Here is a 23,463-nt window from a genome sequence, read left to right as displayed (position 1 = left end):
ATGGTTACATTTAACAAGAGCTAAACTCTTTTTTTAAGTTTATTTATTTTGAGAGAGAGACAGAAAGAAAGAGAATCCCAAGAGAGAATCCTAAGAGAGAGAGAGAATCTCAGTGCAGAGGCCAACATGGGGCTCAAACCCACAAACTGCGAGATCATGACCTGAGCTGAAATCAAAAGTCAGACACTTAACTGACTGAGCCACCCAGACACCCTGAATGTGACATTTTACAGGAAGGAATTATAAGGCTTGGTGACAGGTTGGTCAGAAGCTTGATTTGATCAATTCAAACAAGAGTTGAATTGGGGGCACCTGGGTGGCTCAGTCGGTTAAGCACCTAACTCTTGACTTTAGCTCAGGTCATGATCTCATGTAGTGAGACCAAGTCCCTGATGGGGCTCATGCTGGGCATGGAGCCCACCTGGGATTCTCTTTCTCTCCCTCTCTCTCTGCCCCTCCCCTGCCCATGTGCATGCTCTCTCTCTCTCAAAAACAAACAACAACAACAAAACAAACAAAAAATAGTTGAATTGAGCATCAATTCCTACTAACCAAATTTACAAAACCCTGAATTGTAAACCAGAGTGCCATGGCATTAAACTATACAGAAATATATCTGTTCAGAAATAGAAATTCGTTGTCCAGAACACCCTTTTTCTTGGTTACAAATTACCCAATAACCAGAAAGTTGCCTCAAGAACTGGATATTTTAAAATAAGGTTAAATGAACTAAGGGGATTTTTTTTTTCAAGCTGTGAAGGATTGAGTCATACTTCTCTTAACTCTCTACCTGTCACACAGATTGCAAGGCTCACACCCTCTGGGTCTCTTAGTGCTGGAGACATGTTGATGTACTCTTACTTATCCACTCTACTTTTTTATTTATTTTGTTTGTTGTTTGTTTGTTTTTTAATTTTTTTTAGCGTTTATTTATTTTTGAGACAGAGAGAGACAGAGCATGAACGGGGGAGGGTCAGAGAGAGGGAGACACAGAATCCGAAACAGGCTCCAGGCTCTGAGCTGTCAGCACAGAGCCCGACGCGGGGCTCAAACTCACAGACTGCGAGATCATGACCTGAGCCGAAGTCGGCCGCTTAACCGACTGAGCCACCCAGGCGCCCCCCACTCTACTTTTTTAAACAACTCTATAATGAGCTTGCCCTTATTATTTGTGATACCACTTTTCATCATTTTGAGCTCCATCTTGTTTTGCACTAGTAGTCTCTAGTCCACTGGTTTGTTTCTTTAGATGAAATTCCGTGCAATGTTCATACCAGACTGCTCTTTTCGTTTCTTGAGCTCTTTCAGCTTCCAAAGGGGCTGAGGGAGGATAAGAAGCAACAGTCTTTCTTTTTCTCCTTTGTAATCAGTTCTTCATCCACTTCATCTCAAATGGAAAAATCAGCTAAGTGGAACCACGAGGCTTCCCACCCTCTAACTGGTGTCTTGCCGAAGGAAAAGGAGTTTCAGCTTCTAGGGGCTCTTGGCCCAAATTTCTACAAGAATGGAAGCGGAAGGGGGTGGCTATTTCAGTCATGACTGATTTCTCCAAGGCTAAGCCCATAAATATTAAATGCCAATTTTGTGGTGGTAAATGCCACCAAATTGGATTGCTTTTAAAACTACACGTAACCCTGGCAAATATAATTTCAGCTCCTTCTCACACTGTGGTATCCTTTTACTTACGCCATACTTTGACAGAGAAAGAATGGAACAAGCTTCATTTTGATTCATGAATGTTGTTTTTATTCTAAATGCCCCATGTGAGAGGAATGCAAATGGACACAAGATATATGCAAATTCACTTGCATACCCAGAGAAGGCAAATGAGGCTTAGTTCTTAGATTCCTTGATCAGGCTCCCTGGGTGAGAAGGCTAAGGAAAGAGGTGTCTGTAACTGAATTACAGAGAACGTCATGTTTGAGAAGGGAGAGTAGAGATGTTGGCTGCCATACAGCTCCCAGCATTCCAGAACCTGCATATAAAAGTGAGTGCAGCTGCCAAGTCAAGGGAAGGAGCTCAATGAAAGACCAGCCTTCACTGGCATGAGGGCGCCCAGGGCACAGAACGCACACAGCAGGATAAAACGGAGTCTCCCACTTTTCTGCTTTAGGTCTTGACCTCAAATCCCTGCATGAACTCTTAAACCACTCTCTCTTCCTGCTCCTCTCTCTCTTCTGCAACCCAGGCAGGACTAGGGTGTGGTGAGTGAAGCGCAAAATCTGAGGGGAACTTAGAGGGCCTGGGAGGCTTAGTCAGTTAAGTGTCCGACTCTTGATTTTGGTTCGGGTTAGGATCTCATGGTTCGTCGGTTCGAGCCCCATGTCTGGCTCTGCGCTATTGGCTTGGGATTCTCTTTCTCCCTCTCTCTGCCCCTCCTTTGTCACGCTCACTTGTGCATGTGTGCTCTCCCTCTCTCAACAATAAATAAACATTTTTCAAAAATTAAGGGGAGCCAAAAATAAATAATGTTTTAAGTGAATGTTTTTTAAAACTTGACAATTAGTAAAGAAAAAAAAAAGTCCACGATGAATAAAACGTCAACATTTTAAGTCAAGACAGAATTCTGCCTTGTAGAATTCTACCCCGCTTCAGTCACTTCACCCTGAACCTGACCCTGCTTCCAGTAAAACTTTATTTGCAAAGCTGGTGGCCAGCTTTAGTTTGCCAATTTGCTTTTTAAACTATTGCATTAAACTATTATTTATTTGATTGCTGAGTTTTGGGGGTTACCTCTTAAATTTGGTGTCCAAGGGGAGTGTGTCGCTCAGCTTACCCTTGCTCTGGCTCTGTTTCAACCTCTTCTATTTTCTTTTTCAGCCTTACAATGATTCTGTTTGTGAACAGGCTCCCTTCTGAACTTGGCTTAATACGGGAACTAGACATATGCAGGAGGTACTGTCTTGTTTTTTATAATCTCTTAAAAAGTTTATTCTTGAAAGAGGGAGAGACTGAGCCCGGGGAGGAGCAGAGAGAGAGGGAGACCAGTGCAGAGTCAGACGTGGGGATCAATCCCATGATCCTGGGATCATGACCTGAGCCAAAATCAAGAGTCAGACACTCAACCGACTGAACCACCCAGGTGCCCCGGGGGTACTGGTTTTTGCGGAGAGCTTTTCTCATCCTATGCTTTTTGCCTTCTTTCTCTGAAATCAGTTCTCTAGCAGAACATTCTTAATTGTCCTTTCCTGTCCTCTTGTGGCTTTATCTTTCTTTTCCAGGCAGTGGTTCCTAAGTTTCTTGATCCCAGCCTAGTTCTGTCACCTGTTGTCTCCAAAAGCCCCTCAATTCCTGTACTGATTTTAGACAGCTAGAAGAGAGAGTAAGTTCCTCTGCTTGTGACGGCCTGATTCGTGTCCATGCACAGGGTAGGCTAAGGTGGCTGAGGAAAAATGGACATTGTGAATATGCCATGACAGAGACATGCTGAAGTACCCCCGAGGTACTGAACTCCTGTGCTGTGTTTATAAAAAAGAATTTACTAATGTTCTTTACTTTGGGTCATCTTAGCATTTACGTTCTGTTCCAGGTTTGTGTTACACTGGGGTAACGTCATAAGTATTTTAAAATTAAGTACATTCAACTCTATGTAACAGAAGAGAGGAGAGAGGATTTAAATTTTGAAGTGCACTCTCAGCTATTCCTCTGACTCAGGATACATCCCAGGGAGACGTGAATCTGTTGTGTCCTTATAAAGCCATGTCTATAGAACTGTACTTTAGGAGCAAGTTTCAGGAATCTTGGAGTAGTCTGCCTACTTGAGTTTTTCCCTTACATGTTGATTAGGACCTCCCCCTCCCCCCACCTCCTTAGATGCTATTCTACCGTGTGGTAATGAATGATTGTTGGTATTGTGTTTTGTAAGCGTGTTTTCCAATTGCTTAATGCATGTGAATTCTCTTCATTCAACTAAATTGTCCTTCTTTGAAAGAAAATGTGAGGTCATAGCTACCACACAATGTTGCACTTAACCTTTTCTCGTCAGTGCTGGTGGAGGGAGCTAGTTAGGACCATGGGCCCCAGAAGTAAACTGCCTAGGTTCAAGTTCTAGCTCTGCCAGTTAGTAGCTGAGTGACCTTGGATAAGTCACTGAGTATCATTTTTTTTCTCATCCATAAAATGGGGATTATAATTATATTGACTGCACAGGGTTGTTAGGAGGATTATGAAATAATGCATGTAATGTGCTTACCCCAGCACCTGGTATTTATTAGGTGTTCAGTAAATATTAGCTAAGATTACAATAGGTCCGGGGTTGGATGGCCGCATGGTAAGCCTGCAGTTTGAGGAGTTGCCACTAAAAATAATGACTTCTAACAGACATATGGTTAGCATGTGATTCCAGGTAGGTATGAGGTTTGTTTTTCTTTTATAATGATGTGTTTGGTGAATTTACAGATCAGAACCATTCCTAACTTCTTTTTTATCTGTTTATTTATTTATTTTTTTTTTTTGAGAGAGAGAGAGAGAATAAGCAGGGGAGGGGCAGGGAGAGAAGGAGAGAGAATCCCAACCAGACCCTGCACCCTCAGCACAGAGCCTGATGCAGGGCTTAAACTCATGAACTGTGAGACCATGACCTAAGCTAAGATCGAGAATCAGTAGCTCAACCAACTGTGCAACCCAGGTGCCCCAACCATTCCTAACTTCTAAGGACCACAAAGAAAATATGATATACTTACAGCATAATGTTAAGAAATAGACTTCAGTAAAGTTTGGATCCCTTTTTAATTTCCACTAACAGTTACCAGGTCCTTCTTCTTCTTTTTTTTTTTTTAAGTTTTTATTTATTTATTTATTTATTTATTTATTTATTTAATCTCTACACCTAACATGGGGCTTGAACTCACAACCCCGAGATCAAGAGCTGCATACTCTTCTGAGTGAGCCAGTCAGATGCCCTTGTTCTTATTTCCAGGTGTTAATGGGAAATCATCCTCCTCTCACCCTTAATAAGCTTGCTTTGCGTGTTTAAAACACCACCTGTGGCACTGGTGCTCAGAGGTTTTAGGAGGTTGGCAAAACTGAGAAAAGCATTTTTTTCCTCTTCTCTGTTCTCTCATTCTCTTTTCTGGTCAGTGCTCAGCCTGAGATTTCTTAGAAGAAAAGTCCCATCACCCTTGCAATTACTTTATTTCTCTAACCTCTTGGCAAAAACTAGCAGGGAAAGATAAAAAGAAAATCGTGGCATCATGCACATTGCCTTTCCTAATCATGGGTTTCCCTGGTAGCTGGCTTTGCAGCTTGAAGCTGAAAACTCCCCCAGCCTCTATCACCTATCACTCCTTCCTTCCTTCCTTCCTTCCTTCCTTCCTTCCTTCCTTCCTTCCTTCCTTTGTTTTTTAAATGTTGATTTATTTATTAGAGAGAGAGTGAGGGCATGAGTGTGAGCAGGGGAGGGGCAGAGAGAGAGGGAGAGAGAATCCCAAACAGCCTCTGCACTGTCAGCGCAGAGCCCTATTCCGGGCTTGACCCCACGAACTGTGAGATCATGACCTGAGCCAAAATCAAGAGTCAGATGCTTAACTGACTGAGCCATCTAGGCCCCTCTATCACTTCTTTCTAATCATGGCTTGATATCATTAAAATTGGTTTGTCTAGACCAGATGTTGGCAGACTGTGGCCTATAGGCCTGTTACCTGTTTTTGTAAATGATGTTTTATTGGAACACGGCCATGCTCATTTGCTTACCTGTCGTGTGTGGCTGCTTTCCTGCTACAATGGCAGAGTTGGGTCATTGCAATGAATCAAATGACCCACAAACCTAAAACATTCACTGTCTGGCCCTTTAAAAAATTTTTTACAGACCCGCTGCTCTAGAGGATCTAAAGCGTTCAGCTTTGTATTAGTTATCTATCGCTGAATCACGAATTACCCTCAAATTTAGTAGCTCAAAACAACGTATGTATTGTTTCATAGTTTTTGTGGGTCAAGAATTCAGGAATGGCTAACTGGGTCATTCTGACTCAGGGTCTCTCATGAAGTTGCTGTCAAAACATCACCTAGGGGTCCGGTTAATTGAAGGCTTGACCTGAGCTGAGGGATCCACTTCTAACATGGTTCCCTCACATACTGTTAGTAGAAGGCATTATTTCCTTGCTAGCTGTTGGCACCAAGTTTCAGTTCCTTGCCACATGGACCTCTCCGTGGGACTGCTTGGATATACTCACAACATAGCAACTGGCTTCCCCTCAGCAAGTTATCTGAACGAGAGCAAAGAGAAGGCTGTAACATCTTTTATGATATAATCTCAGAAGCCCCACACTCTTATTTATGCCATACTCTATTTGTTAGAAGGAAGTCACCAAGTTTTGGTCCCCACTCAAAGAGAGGAGACTTCAGCTTCACCTTTTAAGGGAAAGTATATAAAAAAATTTATGGACATATTTTTAAACCATCTAGTTTAATTCCCAACCATTTTAAGCTTTTTATTTTGTTTGTTTTTAAGGCCTACAACAGGAGTTGACAAACTTTTTCTGTAAAGGGAGAGTTAGTCCATATTTTTAGCTCTGTGGGCCATATGGTCTCTGTTGCAAGTACTCAACTCTGTATCAGGAAAGTAGCCGTAGACAATTGGCAAATAAATGGGCATGGCTGAATTCCAGTAAAATTTTATTTACAAAAATAGACAAGGAAAAAAGTAGGCAAATAGTTGGGTTATGGCCCATAAGCTGTAGTTTGATGACCCCTAGTCCAGAAGATTCTTTTTGTTTTTTAAATTTATTATTTATTTTTAAAAAAGTAGTCTCCACACCCAACACAGGACTGGAACTCATAATCCTGAGATCAAGAATCATGTGCTCTGCAAACTGAGCCAGCCAGGTGGCCCCAGAAGATTATTTTTCAAGAACACAAATCAAAGAGTTGAGTCACATGGAAGACACAAAATTTAAACCAGAGATAGGTGCATCTTTGACCCTTCCCAACCAGGTCATAGGCTCCTGCTGGATAAGACATGCTTTATACTTCTTTTTATTCCCCTTCAGCATTTAATAAGGTTCTGGGCATGCAGTTGCTACTTCATTATTAATTGTTTATTATTTAATGAGTTGATAACATTTCATCATATGACTATGCTATAATAATGAACCAGTGGTCTCTAGGCTTTATTAGTACAAATAAACTGCAACAAGCATATCTATCATCTATCTATATTCTAGGACAGATTTATAGAAGTATAATAGTCAAAGATTATGTGTACTCTTTTTTTTGGTTCTTTTTTTGTTTTGTTTATTTATTTTTTTTTTTGAGACAGAGAGAGTGTGAGCAGGTGGGAGGCAGAGGGAGAAGGGGACAGAGGATCTGAAGAAGTAGGCTCTGCACTGACTGCCCACTGTGGGGCTTGATGTGGGGCTCCAACTCACAAATCATGACCTGAGCCGAAGTCAACGCCCAACCAACTGAGCCACCCAGGCACCCCATGTGTACTCTTAATTTGACAAAAATGTTTCTTTTTTTATACAGTTTTTTTAAATGTTTATTTCTGAGAGAGAGAGAGAGAGAGACAGAGCACGAGTGGGGGAGGGGCAGAGACAGACAGAGACAGAATCTGAAGCAGGCTCCAGCCTCTGAGCTGTCAGCACAGAGCCTGACACAGGGCTGGAACTCGCGAACCACGAGATCATGACCTTAACGGAAGTTGGATGCTTAACTGATTGAGCCACCCAGGCGCCTGGACAAAAATAAGTTTCAAAATAAAGTTACTGTATTTCACATAGTATATGTACAATATTTCAGGATTAAAGAAAGATATAGGGGCGCCTGGGTGGCTCAGTCGGTTGAGTGTCCAACTCTTAGTTTCAGCTCAGGTCATGATCTAGTGGTTCATGGGATTGATCCCTGAGTCTGGCTCTCTGTTGCCAGCACAGAACCTACTTGGGATTCTCTCTCTTCCCCTCTCTCTGCCCCTCCCCTGCTCTCTCTCGCTCTCTCCCAAAATAAATACTCTTAAAAAAAAAAAAAAGGTATATAAAGTGACTTGAACTTTCTTTACAGACTTGTAGGTGCTGTATGATTTTTATAGAGCCCTTATGCTCTTCCCATGCAAAATAGTACAATTGAATGTTGTTGGCCAAGGTACCTATTGTTAAGGTGTGGTCTCTAAGGTCACAGAGCAGGAGGAAACTAGTAAGTCTCCTGTTACTATGCTTTCAGAAACTTCTTGAGATGCTTCACAGAACTTTGAGATTTCCTAGGGCATGATACTTTTTGTGCCACTAGCGCTGCCCTTGCTGCATCAAAAGTTCCTTTCCTCAGAGTCTCTGTGAAAACACAAACATATTCAGGAGACAGTATATCCCCTTACCTCACCATCATGTCAGTGCCTCTTATGGAGAGTGTCAAAGGATTAGCTTTGCACCAGTGCATCAAGAAAGGGAGACATTTTAAAGACTCATTCTTGATTAAAAGAATTATTGTGGGGGTGCCCGGATGGCTCCGTCAGTTAAGTGTCTGCCTTTGGCTCAGCTCAAGATCTCATGGTTCAGGGGCGCCTGGGTGGCTCAGTTGGTTAAGCAGCCGACTTCGGCTCAGGTCATGATCTCGCGGTCCGTGAGTTCGAGCCCGCATCGGGCTCTGTGCTGACTGCTCAGAGCCTGGAGCCTGTTTTGGATTCTGTGTCTCCCTCTCTCTCTGATCCTCCTCCACTCATTCTCTGTCTCTCTCTGTCTCAAAAATAAATAAACCTTAAAAAAAAAAATCTCATGGCTCATGGGTTTGAGCCCCAGGTCAAGCTCTGTGCTGACAGCTCGGAGCCTGGAGCCTGCTTCATATTCTGTGTCTCCCTCTCTCTGTCTCTCTCTGCCTCTAGCCCACTGCATGTGCTCTCTCTCTTTCTCTGAAATAAATAAATAACCATTAAAAAAAAGAATTATTGTGCACAAGGGGGAAGAAAGGGACCAAAATGTATTGGGTACTTCCTAAGTATGAGATTCTTTCCTCATGCTTCCTGTTAAAGTAGATGTTATCAGCTCTCTTTCACAGATGAGGAAACATGCTCAGAGGATTTATTGACTGGTCAAAATGCTAGTAAGTGCTAGTAAGTGGCAGTCAGAATTGATCTGAATTGAGGGTCTTCCTAACTCCAAAGCTCTTTTTCCTATATCATGCTGCTTCCCAATGTGCTCAGAATGCACTGATATTCTCACGACAGAGACATTGAAGACTTCAGGACACTGATTTCCCTAGACTGGCTTATGTGGCACTAATGAATTTCAGGAAAATTTTAGCCATTGCTCTGTTTTGCTGTGTCCAAGAAGAAAGAAGTAGGAGCTGTCCATCAGAAAGCAGACTTTCTAGCAGGTGGAAAGGAAGCCTGCAGAAATGCTGGATGGGATACCAAAAACAATTACTTTGACCTATAGTTGAGAGAAATGGGGTGATTTGATTTAGTCACACTCTCTGGTCATTATGCTAATTCAAGGAAATAAAAAAGGGAAAAAAGAAAGACCAGGCAAATGAAAGGATACGGTTGACAATTAGCAGGATACCCAAGAATGAACTTGTTGCTATTTCTGGTTCCAATGAGGCAAAATCAAAACTAGAATTTCTTTGCTGTGCTCGCTATGATTTTATTGTGTTTTAGTTTCTCTACCCAGATTGTAGTTTCTACAATCCCAGCAGATTGCTCCTGGATTGTATTTCTTCCTAATACATGATATCATGTATATGAACATACTATAATGAGAAAGCTAGAGTAAAACTTCACTCATTTGGGCTGTAGTAGTTCAAATTTATAATAAAGAATCACTATCAAAGGTGGGTTGAAATTTATGTCACTGGGAATATAGATTTTTTAAAAAGACAAGGAATGAATAGACACTTCTCCAAAGAAGACATCCAGATGGCTGACAGACACATGAAAACATTCTCAACATCACTCATCATCAGGGAAATACAAATCAAAACCATGATGAGATACTACCTCACACCTGTCAGGATGGCTAACATTAACAACTCGGGCAACAACAGATGTTGGCGAGGATGCGGAGACAGAGGATCTCTTTTGCACTGCTGGTGGGAATGCAAACTGGTGCAGCCGCTCTGGAAAACAGTATGGATGTTCCCTACTATCCTACCCAGCAATTGCACTAATAGGTATTTATCCAAGAGATACAGGTGTGCTGTTTCGAAGGGGCACAGGCACCCCAGTGTTTATAGCAGCGCTATTGGCAATAACCAAAGTATGGAAAGAGACCAAATGTCCATCGACAGATGAATGGATAAAGAAGATGTAGTATATCTATACAATGGAGTATGACTCGGCAATCAAAAAGAATGAAATCTTGCCATTTGCAACTATGTGGATGGAACTAGAGGGTATTATGCTAAGCAAAATTAGTCAATCAGAGAAAGACAGCTATCATATGACTTCACTCATATGAGGAATTTTTTTTTAACGTTTATTTAGTTTTGAGACAGAGAGAGACAGAGCATGAACAGGGGAGGGGCAGAGAGAGAGGGAGACACAGAATCTGAAACAGGCTCCAGGCTCTGAGCTGTCAGCACAGAGCCCGATGCGGGGCTCGAACTCACAGACCGTGAGATCATGAGCCCTGAGCCAAAGTCGGACGCCTAACCGACTGAGCCACCCAGGCGCCCCACATATGAGGAATTTAAGAGACAAAACAGATGAACATAAGGGAAGGGAAGCAAAAACAATATAAAAACAGGGAAGGGGACAAAACACAAGAAACTCTTAAGTATGGAGAACAAACAGAGGGTTACTGGAGGAGTTGTGTGTGGGGGGGGATGGGCTAAAGGGGTAAGGGGCATTAAGGCATCTAATCCTGAAATCATTGTTGCACTATATGCTAACTTGGATGTGAATTTTTAAAAAATTAATTAATTAATTAAAAAGAAAAGACAAGGAAGTCATTGAAAAAACAAATGGGAATATTCACTCATGTAAGGGAATTAGTTACCGGTGACTAATTTAACACCCATTTCATATTTATTGCTTCAGTCTGAATTCAGAACAATAAAAAAGTTGATTTTATTCATTAAATAAACTCTTATAAATATGAGACATTAAATGACATGACATTAAATAACAACTGAATTCATCCCTAAAGGAAAACTATACAGCCTTCAATCATCTTTTTGGGAACACTGAAAGAGGTTGAAAAGTAATTTTTGGAAGGAAAGGATTATGTCAAAAGGCAGTAGAGGAGAATTAGGGTCTAGAAAATAGTCTTGGGATTGACACGTAAGAGGTTTTTTGGTGACATCCAGAGGTTAGTTTTGGTAGTGTGGTGTGAATGGAAGCAAAATTTCAGGGATTTAAGGAATGATGAAGTAGTAAGGAAATGGAGGCTTCCAGAGAACAGTCATTCTAAATATCTATCAGAGAAATAAAGAGAAAACAGACAGTAACAATGCAGAAATGTCCAAAAGTGCAAGTGCAGATTTTTTGTAAAAAAAAAGTGGGAGTCTTCTGCATGACTGAAGGCAGTGAAGGAAGACCGTGTTGGAAAGGGATGAGAAGGAATAGTTTAAAAGGCTGGGTAGAAGAGGAAAAATGTAATAAATTAGACTTTGCAAAAAAACCCCAAATGCTGCTCTTTGTAAGACAGTCTGAGAAGAAGAAAAGACAAGCTACCCACTGGGAAGAACCACTGCACAACACTTATCTGAGCGGTGCCTGGCTGGCTAAGTCAGTAGAGCATGTGACTCTCGATCTCCAGGTTGTGAGTTCAAGTCCTACATTGGGTGTAGAGATTACTTAAAAAATAAAATCTTAAAAAAAAAAACCCACATATCTGATAAAGGATTCTCTAAATGCAATAATAAGAACACAAACAATCCAAGAAAGAAAAAATAGGCAAAATATTTGAACAGTCCCTTTACAAAAGAAGATAGACAGATGTACATGAAAAGATGCTTGACGTTATTAGTCAATAGGAAAATGCAAAAAAAATTTTTTAATGTTCATTTGTTTTTGAGAGACAGAGACAAAGAGAGAGAGCTGGGGGGGGGGGTGGGGAAGGGCAGAGAGAGAAAGAGAAGACAGAGATACCCAAGCAGGCTCCATGCTGTCAGCGCAGAGCCCCACGCGGGGCTAAAACTCACAAGCTGTGAGTTCACAACTTGAGCTGAAATCAAGAGCCAGTTGCTTAACTGACTGAGCCACCCAGGCACCCCGAAAATGCAAATCAAAGTAACAGTGAGATACCACTAGTAGAATAGCCTAAATTCGTACCAGAGTACTGATAACAGCTGATAATGTCAAATGCTGACGAGGATGCAGGACATTGGAACTCATACATTAGTAGTGGGAATGCAACATGATACAGACTGTTTGGGGGAACAGTCTGGCAATTTCCTATAAAGTTAAACATATTTACCCAAGAGAAGTGAAGACTTATACCACAGGAAAACCTTGAGGCTAATATTCATAGCAGCTTTGTCCATATTTTCCAAAAACTGGCAACAAATCATGGTACATCTATACAATGGAATACTGTTCAGCAATAAAAAGAAAAAAAAAAACTGCTGATACACGCAACAACATAAATCACTCTGGAAAGTATTAAGTTCTGTGAAAGGAGCCAGATTAGAAAGACAACATACTATATGATTCCATTTATGTGACATTTGGAAAAGGGAAAAATATAGGGACAGAAATCGAATCAGCAGTTGCCAGGGGGCCGAGGGTAAGAGGGGTAAAAGGAGGTGTGAGGGAACTTTGTAGGGTGATAGAAATACTATATATTTTGTTTGTTGCAATGGTTACGTGACTCTATAAGTTCGTCAAAATTCATAGAGCTTTACACATTAAAAGGTGAATTTTACTATCTATAAATTATACCTCAACCAACCTAAATTTTTTTTAAAGTGCTGGATAGAGACTATTTCCTTGAGAGAGTAGGAATACTTGAGCATGTATGTTTTTTTCTTCCTTTAAAATTTTGCATACATGTTTCTTCTAGGGAGGGATTTTCCTTCCTACCTTGTTTCCTGAAGAACTCCTTATTCTCCTTGGGGTTTCAGAAAGGTGCAACTTCCCCCTGGAAATTTTTCCCTGACTCTACAGACTAGGTTAATTTGTCCTGCTCTGTGCTCCTAATACCACTCTTAACTAATCCCTCCGGCAGAGTGGATCATATTCTATTGCAAATGCTTATTGAATGGTCTTTCTCACCCTTAATGCTGTAAGTCTCATGAGGGCACGAATAGCATCCGTTGTAGTTAACTACTTAGTTAGCTATTGTAACCTTGCATTTAGCACAGAGCCAGGAAGAATATTTGTTGAATGAATGGGGACAAAGCAGACAGTTTGGAATGGCTCAATGAGAAACTGAATATTAAATTGATAAGAGATGAAAAAATGTATAAGTTATTCCCCAAACTGCATCACCGGTCCTGACCACTAACCTATGTTCCGCCAGCATAATGCTGACTGTTCCTGTGACATTTTCACATTGATGTCCTACTGTTACTTTAGCCTTAACATTTCTAAGCAGGAGTAGTTTTTCCCCTTTCTTAATTTCATTCAAATGGAATTCTTTTCCCAATTTTTCTATTTCTGGAAGTTGTATCCCTACTCTTACAGACTTTCAAAGGAGAACCTTAGAAATGCATTTAAGTTTTCCTTCTATTTGCTTTCTTATCTAATTTGATATAAAAATGTGTAATTCCTTCTTTTAAAATGTTTCTCATTCTCACTGGCTTTTCATTCCCAGTGATGTTCTCATAGAGCCCAATCTGGACAAAGAGGCAGGCACCAAACAAGGAAACACATATTCAAGTATGTAATTATGATTTGTGATAAGTACACGGAGGAATAAACAGAGTGCTTTTATAGAATTATGGGACGGAGGGGACCTAATCTCTCTAGGTGGCAAGAGAAAATGTCTTTGAGAAGATCATTGAAGATCATTACACTTAAGCTGAGAAGGAGAGAGAGCGAGTCACAGGAAGAATAGAAAGAACACCATACTGAACTGAAGGAAAAGAATGTGCCTAGGATTTGAGGTGGGAAAGAAATTGGTGTTCATTTATAGCCACTTCCCAGGGCCAGAAGATGGTTGTGGCTGGAGGACAGCGAGCAATGGGGAAGACTGGCATGGGGGAAGACTTGAGAAGCAGGGAGGGGCCAGATCATGCTGGGTACTGTAAGCTATGGCAGAGGACTTGGATATTATTCTTTTGAACATGAAGCTACTGAAGGATTGTAATCAAGGGAATGATGTAATGCAAAAAAGTCATTTGAAGCAAGAAAATCGCTAAACATGAGAGCATCTCTAAATAAGCATTGATTGTAAACAAGATTAACAGTGATATTAGAGTCTAACTTGAGAAGGTACTAGATAACAACAATGAACAACAGTGAGAGGGAGGATGATTGGAGATAAAGCTTCCTAATGCTCTTGATTATTCAGGAAGAGAGTAGATAAATTAACTTTAGACTTTCTAATATACATGTTAAAAATGTAAGAATAATTACAAAAAGGATAAAAACATACTATGAAGACTGTAAAACAAAGAAGGCAAAGAAAAAGAACAAATTAAAACCAGATCAATCCAATAAAAGGGATGGGGGGGGGGAAGAATCAAAGAAATAGTATTGTAAAAAAAAATGTATCAGAATTGTTGCAATAAGTCCAAACATGCCAGTAATTTCAATATATAAATAGATTAAACTTGCCAATTAAAAATCAGAACTGCTCACACTAGATAATAATTTTAAAAATGTAGCTATATACTGTTTACCATAGACATAGCTAAAACACAAAGGCATAGAAAGGTTGAAAGCAAATGAATGGGAAAATACGTGATGGGTAAATATTACCCGACAAGATGTTAGTAGAGTAATATTAAAACCAGACCAAATACCCTTTAAGGTGAAAAGGACTGTTAAGAGTAAAGATTTAAAAAAATAAAAGGAATAATGATAAGGAAAATAAAGGAATAATTTAACAAGGAGATACGGCAATTCTGAACTTATATGTAACTTAAAATCTATTTTCAATAGATATAAAGCAACAATGTCATTGACAGAAATGAAAGAAATTAACAAATCTTTAACTACATTGGGAGATTATTTTTTAACCACATTTCCTACAGAAACAGAAAAAAACAGACAAAATATTAATAAGGATATAGGAGATATGAACAACACAATTAACAAGCTTTATTTAACGGATATAGCCAGAGTCATTCACCTAAAAGAGGGTAAGTACTTGTTCTCCTTAAGTACACATAGAAAACTTATAAAATTTTACTACAAAGCCAGTCTCAAGAAATAACAAAAGAATTGATATCATACAGACAACTTTTTTTTTTTTTACCGTAATATAACAGAAGTAGAGATCAACAACCAAAACCTCCATGCTACAATAGAATGGCTTTAAGTTTCTGCCATCAGCAGTTAGGTGAATGGTAGTGTTGTACTGTCATTTACTGAGAGGGGAAGGTCTGAAGGAGGAAAAGGTTTTTAGGCTGGATGGAAATGGAGTCGGAGGAATGATGAGTAAGTTCAGGGATGTCTGGCCAACCTAATGAGGTATTGGGACAGATGTACCTCAGCTGATTCACCAGCCATAGATGTAATGTGTCAGCTGTGACCATGCTTTTTTTTCAAAGAACAGCCCTCTTTCTATTCTGGGACTTTGCAAATTTTAGTTTGAAAATCACCTATTTACATTAATATTGCCAATTAATTGGTTATGCTGCCACCTTGTGGTATGCCTTAGGATAGCAAGAGATGTCTGTTTATTAGATGAACTGTACACTCTTTTTAAATTACAGAAAGCAAATATCAGAAAAGCATTGGTGTCATTGTTCAGAATACCACCATTCCTCTGTCTGCATCATGAATTCTTTTCCATATTCCAAAATTTAACATTGCCTTTATATTAAACGGTTAATGTTGCAAAAGTTAAATCCCCCCCAAAATAAAAAGCTTAATGCAAAAAAATTATAGAAATAACTAATATTTGTTGAATTATTACTATGTTCTAGGGATAATTTTAAGTCATATACATGAAAGTCTCATTTTATTTTTATTTTTTATCATTTATTATTTTAAGTTTTAATTGATTTATTTATTTTGAGAGAGAGAGAGCACGCGTGCACAGACGAGTGTGAGCCAGTGGGGAAGGGACAGAGAGAGAGGAAGAGAGAGAGACAGAATCCCAAGAAGGCTCTACACTGTCAGCACAGAGCCCAACATGAGGCTCGAAATCACAAATGGTGAGATCACGACCTGGGCCAAAACCAAGAGTCAGATGCTCAACCGACTGAGCCACCCAGGCTCCCCGAACAACAACCCTGAATATGATTATGCCTGCTTGAGGAAATTGGGGCATAGAAAGAGAAGTAATTGACTCAAGCCTACACAGCCAGTAAATAATGGAGTTGAGATTTCAAATATACGTAATAGGATTTTACAACTCTTAAGCTTAAGCACTGTAAACATTGTTTAATGAGGAAAAATTTAAAATAATCTAAATATTTAACAATAAGGAAATGCCCCACAAACTCTAGAGTGCAATTTGATAGAATGTTCACAGACATTTTAAATGAGATTCAGAGATTATTAATAATATGAGAAACTATTTATAGTGAAAAAGTCCAGCTAATGTTGTTTGTACAGTATTAGTTCTAATCAATATGTGACACTCTAGCATGTTCTTGTATTTTTTAAGTTTTAAAAACTTACTTGGAAATAACTTCAAACTTAAGGAACATAGCAAATATACAGTACAAGGAACACTTGTATACCCTTTACAAAGATTCATCTATTGTTATCTTTTACTTCATTTGCTTTATCGTTTGTTCTGTTTCTCTCACCACACACAAACACACACACACACACACACACACACACACACTTTTTTTTTTCTGAATCATTTGAGGTAAGTTAACATACATTATAGTTTATTACCCCTAAGTACTTTATTATTGATTTCTGCAGAATAGGGCTTTGCTGTCTACTTGTTACTTTCATAAATTCACATAGGTATGATACTTTTATCTAATTTACTGCCCATATTCCAAATATTTTAGTTGATCTAATGATGTCCCTTATAGGTTTTCCCCTTCTAGTACAGGTTCAATTTTAGGTTCAGGTAGAGCATTTAGTTGTCATGTCTCCTAAACCTGGAAGCTTTCCCAGCTGTTGCCTTTTCTGACATTGACATTTTTGGAGGGTATAATTTCTCCACACCCCCATCTTTTTTAGAAAATAGAACACTTTTCGTTTCCTATTTGTCTGATGTTTCCTCATAATCATATTGGGTTTATACCCTTTTAGCAGGACTGCTGCCTAGATGATGCTGTGACCGTCTCAGGGAATTGCATCTGGAGGGACATGGTGCTCATCTGTCTCGCGTAGGTGATGCTAATTTTGATCACCCAGTCAAGGAGGTGCTTGGTGTCCCCACTGTATAATTATCCTTTCTTTTTCTTTCTTACAACGACTAGGAAGTGGGGGAAAGGGGTGAGCTAGTTTAAGACCATGTAAATATCCTATTCTTCATTTTCACCAAAACTTTCCCTTAGATCTAGCACTTAGTGATGGTTCTTGCTTTATCCAGTCTTTACCCTGAAGGTTGCAAAATGATGCTTTTCCAATTTGCATCCTGTCCACAAATACCAGTTGTTGCCACAGGGCTGCGTTAGGATTTTCGTGGAGCCTGTGCTCTTTGCTGTCGTGGGCCCCTTACTCCATAAAAATTTGTTTAAATTATATTTTATGACCGTGTTTGTGTAAAGATGAATATGATCCAAGCTGGATTTATTGTTATTACCTTTATTTTTCTTTGGATTTCTTTTTAAAGAAATAAAAATTAGAACACTTTCATGGGCCTTTACTAGTATCCCAGGCTTTGGGGTGCCTGGCTGGCTCAGTCTGTAGAGCATGCGACTCTTGATCTCTGGGTCATGAGTTCAAATCCCATGTTGGGTATGGAGCCAACTTAAAAAAAAAAAGGTATTGTGGGCTTTAAACAACTGCTTATTGAATACTTGGCTCTGGGTTCTTAGCATTCTGCTCTATTTTTTTTTTTAAGTTTATTTATTTTTGAGAGAGTGTGAGTGAGTGAGGGGCAGAGAGAGAGGGAGACACAGAATCCAAAGCAGGCTCCACGCTCTGAGCTGTCAGCACAGAGCCCAATGCAGGGTTCGAACTCATGAACTGCGAGATCATGACCTGAGCCGAAGTTGGACGCTTAACCAACTGAGCCACCCAGGTGCCCCTCTTTGCATTCTGTTGTAAGCAAGATACCTCTTAGAGGTATCTGAGGATATATTATGTTCATAAGTTCCTTGAATTACTTCATTCTGTTATATTTTTTTCCCATTCAGTGTGGTCATAATAGTCATTTAAAATAAATTACATTTGTTTTGGCTTTGGTTTTAGTTTTGTTTTCCTTTCTTATTGATTTAATTGATTTTTGAATATGTAAGATATTAACATGCTTTCAAAAGTCAAAACTACACAAAAAGTTACACTCAGGCTCCCAGCTGTGTTCCTTCCATTCATTCTCCTCAACCCTTACTCCTTATGGGAAACACACTTCGTTGGTTTCTAGTTTTTCTTTTTTGTAATGATAATCATATTTTCTTATTTTCCCTTTATTCTTATACAAAAGGTAACATATTAAATATGCTCTTTTGCACGTTGCTTTTTTCATTTACTATGTCCTGGAAATCATTCCATACAGTTCACAGAGATCATCCTCATTCTTTTTTATAGTTGCATAGTACTCCAAGGTATGGATGTACTATTGCTTTGAAATAACCTCCCTCATTTAGATATTTAGATCCTTTCCAATATTTTGAAATTACAAATAATGCTGCAATGTTCACTCACATTTTTATGTTCTTCTTCATGGATAGTTTTATATTATTGGAGTTGTATTTCAGGATCAATTTCTAAAGTGGGATTGCTGTGTTGAATGGAAAATTTATACATAGTTTTGCCACATTCCCTCCAGTAATCTATGAAAGCATGTTTTCTTACATCCTTACCAACAGAATGTCTTGTTAGGCTTTTGATTTTTTTGCCAATCTAGTGTGTGAGCAATGATACCTCAATACACTTTAATAATTTACATTTCTCTTGGGGCGCCTGGGTGGCTCAGTCAGTTAAGCATCCAACTTCAGCTCAGGTCATGATCTCGAGGTTCATGAGTTTGAGCCCCGCATCGGGCTCTGTGCTGACAGCTCATAGCCTGGAGCCTGCTTTGGATTCTGTGATTCCCTCTCTCTCTGCCCCTGCCCCATGCTCGCGCTCTGTCTCTCAAAAAATAAGTAAACATGAAAAAAATTTTTTTAAATAATAATTTACATTTCTCTTGTTATGAACGAAGTTGAACATCATTTTGTATGTTTAAAACCCATCTTTGTGTGTTTCTTTGTGAATTGTCTGTTCATGCCTCATGCTTATTTTTCTATGGGATTTTTGGTAAACTTTTCTCCATTTTAAGGAGGTTGTTAAGAAGCAAACTTAAAACATTAACCCTTTATCTGTGATACATATTGTGAACATTATATCCCATTTTGTCATTTGTCTTTTGATTTTGCTTATGGTGTTTTGTCACACAAAACATTTTTATTTTTATGTGGTTAAATTTATCAATCTTTCGTTGTTCTTGCCTCTAGGTTTCAAATTATAGTTACAAAGTCTGCCCCTACAAAGAGGTTAAAGAGAAATTCACCCAAATTTTCTTCCAGAACTTGTATGGTATTTATTTATTTATTTATTTACAATTAAAGCTCTCATTCACTTAGAGTGTATTCTTTTTCATGGTATCAAGAATGTGTCTAATTTTACTGTTTTTTTTTTTTCAAATGGCTCTCATATTTAAAAAAGAACCCTTAGGAGCTAATTCTTTGGGGTATGAATAATTGATTTTGTTTTTATTTTCTCTCTTTCCTCTATTTTCCAAATTTTCCCTAATAAACTTTCTCTTTTTTTTAACACAGGAGGAAACTTTTTTAAAAAGAGATAGAAAGTTGTAAGAAGGCCATGGGCATTCTGGAGGTCATGCTTCCCATTAACATTGCTTTTGTCCTCAGAACACGGAGAGTGCATACAGTTCTTATGGCATAGCTCAGGACTTCATTCACACTTTCAAGTCTTATTTCTGGTTAATAAATGTGTGAGTATTCTCTCCTCAGTTTACACTGTGAATTTCTTGAGGTCAAACTGTTGATTAAATTAACAATCCTCATATTTCCCATAAGTGCACATATACTTGCTAAGTAAAATTTTCTGATTTTTACTTGACTATACATGGTAATTATGTTTACATATTCTTGAACATTTAAGTGTATCTTACAGAGCCAGATAAACAATGGTATGCTTATTAGTTGATTCAGATATTCCAACTTAGACCAGAGAAAAGTTGTAGTAGATTTAATTTTCTTTCTTTTTCTTTGCCTAGGCTCCAAACAATTTGTATGTATGTGTGTATATATTACAGTCTTCATAGAAAGGCTGCATGTTAATTAACATGCTTTCACAGAGAACACAGAAATTTAGAAAGTGGAAGACATAGTTTTTTTTTTTAATTATTATTTGAGAGAGAGAGAGAGAACGAGCGGTGTAGGGGGTAGAGGGAGAGGGAGGAAGAGAATCTTAAGCAGGTTGCACATTCAGCACAGATCCTGATGTGGGGCTTGATCCCATGACCCTGGGATCATGACCTGAGCCAAAATCAAGAGTCAGATACCCAACTCACTAAGCCACCCAGGTGCCTCAGAGGACATAGTTTCCAACGTTTTTAAAATGTGAGCCCTATGTTGTTCAAAAAGAAATGGGAAAGTTTATTTATTACACTTTTCTTTATGCAAGAGTGCACTCTATAAAAGTTGTTTGTAGGTAATTTTTTTAGTTAGCTGTATCATAACCTCAATGTTGGCTAATTTGTGATAGATAAAAATATGCATACAGATATTAGGATATAAAAGCTCAAATACATACACACCACCCATCACCAAGACTGCCTGGACTGCTTGTTCCTTTTCTGCAAATCTAACTTAATTTTTTTGTTTTGTTTCTACTTTTTGTCCAAGGCTTTTGTTGCTATTTCTTCAAAGGTGACATTACCCGTAAAAACTTTGGGGGAGGAAGACACACAGTGTGATTTATCCAGGGACAGCCACTCCTTTAGGAATGCCACTTTGTCGTGGTCCTTGCCTGATAAATTTTTCTCTTTGTCCTCCCGGTGAGTTTCCATCTATCCTTCAGAAACCCTCCCCCTCATCACTTCCTTTGTGATGTGTTTCTAGAGTTAATTCATTCTCTGTACTGATGCCTGACGAATACCAATTTGAGTTTGATCAGAGGAGGAAGAGCCAGAGAGGAGACCTTAAGTGAAATGGTGTGGATAGAACCCCTGTGGGAGTGGGTTGTGGGAATGAAAAGCGGAAATAAGTCCCACAGACAACTGATTCATGAAGTTTTGTTATGAATGGAAACAAGAAGAGTGGACATTGGGGGAAGGGAATACAGAGCCAAAGAAGCTTTTTAAAAAAATAGATGATATTATTATTCCCATTATCAGTACACAAATGGCAATGAGGTAAAAGGGAAAAATTGATGATGTAGCAGAAGGAAAACATAATTAAGCGAAGTTCTTCAAAAGGCAAGAAAGGAGGGGATCTGGAACACACTGGCAGTGTTGGCTTTTGATAGGAACGGGTAAACAGTTGTTCCAGTGTGACAGAGGAAAGGGAGAGAGTGAGTCCAGGTATGGAAAGGTTGGTATATTTGGTAGTGGGAAGAAGGGGGAATGCCTGTCATTTTTTCTCCTACCACAACACAGTTGAGGTCATCGAAATAAAATATTACCTACAAAGTGCATAAAGAAGGTAAGCTACATAGTCTCTAGATAGTCTTGTCTAAGATACTGTTTCAGTATTTCTTGCCTTTTAACAAGCTACTTCCAAACTTAGGGGCTTAAAACCACAATTTATTATTTCTCACCATTCTGTAAATTGACTAGGTGGTTCTTCTGCTTCCTGTGGTGTTGGCTGAGGTGCTGGGGAAGGCAGAATGTCCCAATGGCCTCACTCTCATGGCCAGCAGTTGGTCCTGGGTGCTAGCTGGGGCTGTCAGTCAGGGGCCCTGCTCTTCCTACACTTGGGCCTTGCCACACAGTTGCTTGGGCTTCCTCACAGCATGGTGGTCTCAAGGGAGAAGGACTTCTTACCTGTCTAACTGCTTGGCTGTTTGGAAAGGGATTCAATATTGGGGTAGTTTCAGCTTTGGGGGCCACCATTTAAAACCTACCCATAAAATCTATACCTGGGAAGAATGATATCCATGTTTTGTCTTGCCATTTAAAACCATCTGATAAGAATTCTCAACAATAGCAACAACAACAACTGTGATTTTTCGTAGATCCAGGATGTAAACAAAACTTCATTACTCTTTTGGTGATTTGCATTTCTTTTTCCAGGTAAAAAACTGCCACCTGAGGGGCACCTGGATGGCTCAGTTGGTTCGGCGGCTGACCGGCTCAGGTCATGATCTTGCAGTCCATGAGTTCGAGCCCCGCGTTGGGCTGTGTGCTGACAGCTCAGAGCCTGGAGCCTGTTTCAGATTCTGTGTCTCCCTCTCTCTGACCCTCCCCTGTTCATGCTCTGTCTCTCCCTGTCTCAAAAATAAATAAAACGTTAAAAAAAAAAAAAACTGCCACCTGTGACCAAGATTCCTCTTAGTTTTCTGTGCACATGGCAGATTTATCCCTAATGCAAAGTTTTAAAGTCCCATTTCCCCCCAACTAGTTATGGCATTTTTGTGTGTGTGACTTTTCATATACAAAAGAAAGGGGAGCATTGAAAGAATGATTGTACACAGGGGAAATGGAGAGCTCTTGCCTCTGAGTCCATGGATAGAAACACAGTCAGTTATACTCAAACCTTTGTGTGCCTGAGAGAACAGTGAGAAGGAAAGCTGAAAAAGTTGTATGTTCATGAAAAAGATATGTTCATAAATACAAAAAAAAAAAATGTAGCTTCTGGGAAGAGCCACTTGTCCCCTATAGTTTTTCATTTTAATAAGCAACTGAAATGTAAGCATTAGAATTCATTTTAAAAGGCGTTCTGGGGCGCCTGGGTGGCTCAGTCAGTTGAGCATCCGACTTCAACTCAGGTCATGATCTTGAGGTTCTGAGTTGGAGCCCCACGTTAGGCTCTGTGCTGACAGCTCAGAGCCTGGAGCCTGCTTTGGATTCTGTGTTTCCCTCTCTCTCTGCCCCTTTCCTGCTCTCACTCTGTGTCTCTCTCTCAAAAATAACTAAATTAAAAAAAAAATTTTTTTTAAGGCATTTTGTTTTCCCCAGGACTTATATCACAAAATTACAAACTAAAAAAATACCTGAAGCTGAACATAAATTTCCACTGAAAAAAATACCATTTTGGTGAGGAAGTGGTTGGTAGCAGAGACATGCGATACTATAAACATTTTATTACACCGTACCCTTATGTCTACTGGAAATCAGGGTTCCA

At 39.4% G+C, this 23,463-nt stretch overlaps 1 long non-coding RNA gene across 2 annotated transcripts; it reads left to right on the top strand.

The window, feature by feature from the left end:
* The first annotated feature begins 12,000 nt into the window (after window positions 1–12,000).
* On the top strand, window positions 12,001–22,882 carry LOC113604464 (uncharacterized). 2 transcript variants are annotated; one of them, XR_008298148.1, is made up of 4 exons: window positions 12,001–15,174; window positions 19,609–19,690; window positions 19,933–21,176; window positions 22,413–22,882. It is a non-coding gene; the product is annotated as an uncharacterized LOC113604464 (long non-coding RNA). The 2 variants fall into 2 exon arrangements; XR_008298147.1 differs by lacking the exon at window positions 22,413–22,882 and having other exon boundaries at window positions 19,933–21,178.
* The last annotated feature ends 581 nt before the right edge of the window (window positions 22,883–23,463 follow it).

Source organism: Acinonyx jubatus, chromosome A1 (genome assembly GCF_027475565.1).
Source record: "Acinonyx jubatus isolate Ajub_Pintada_27869175 chromosome A1, VMU_Ajub_asm_v1.0, whole genome shotgun sequence".
NCBI lineage: Eukaryota > Metazoa > Chordata > Mammalia > Carnivora > Felidae > Acinonyx > Acinonyx jubatus.
Note: the sequence above shows the minus strand (reverse complement) of the source record. Positions and strands in the feature narration are given on the sequence as shown.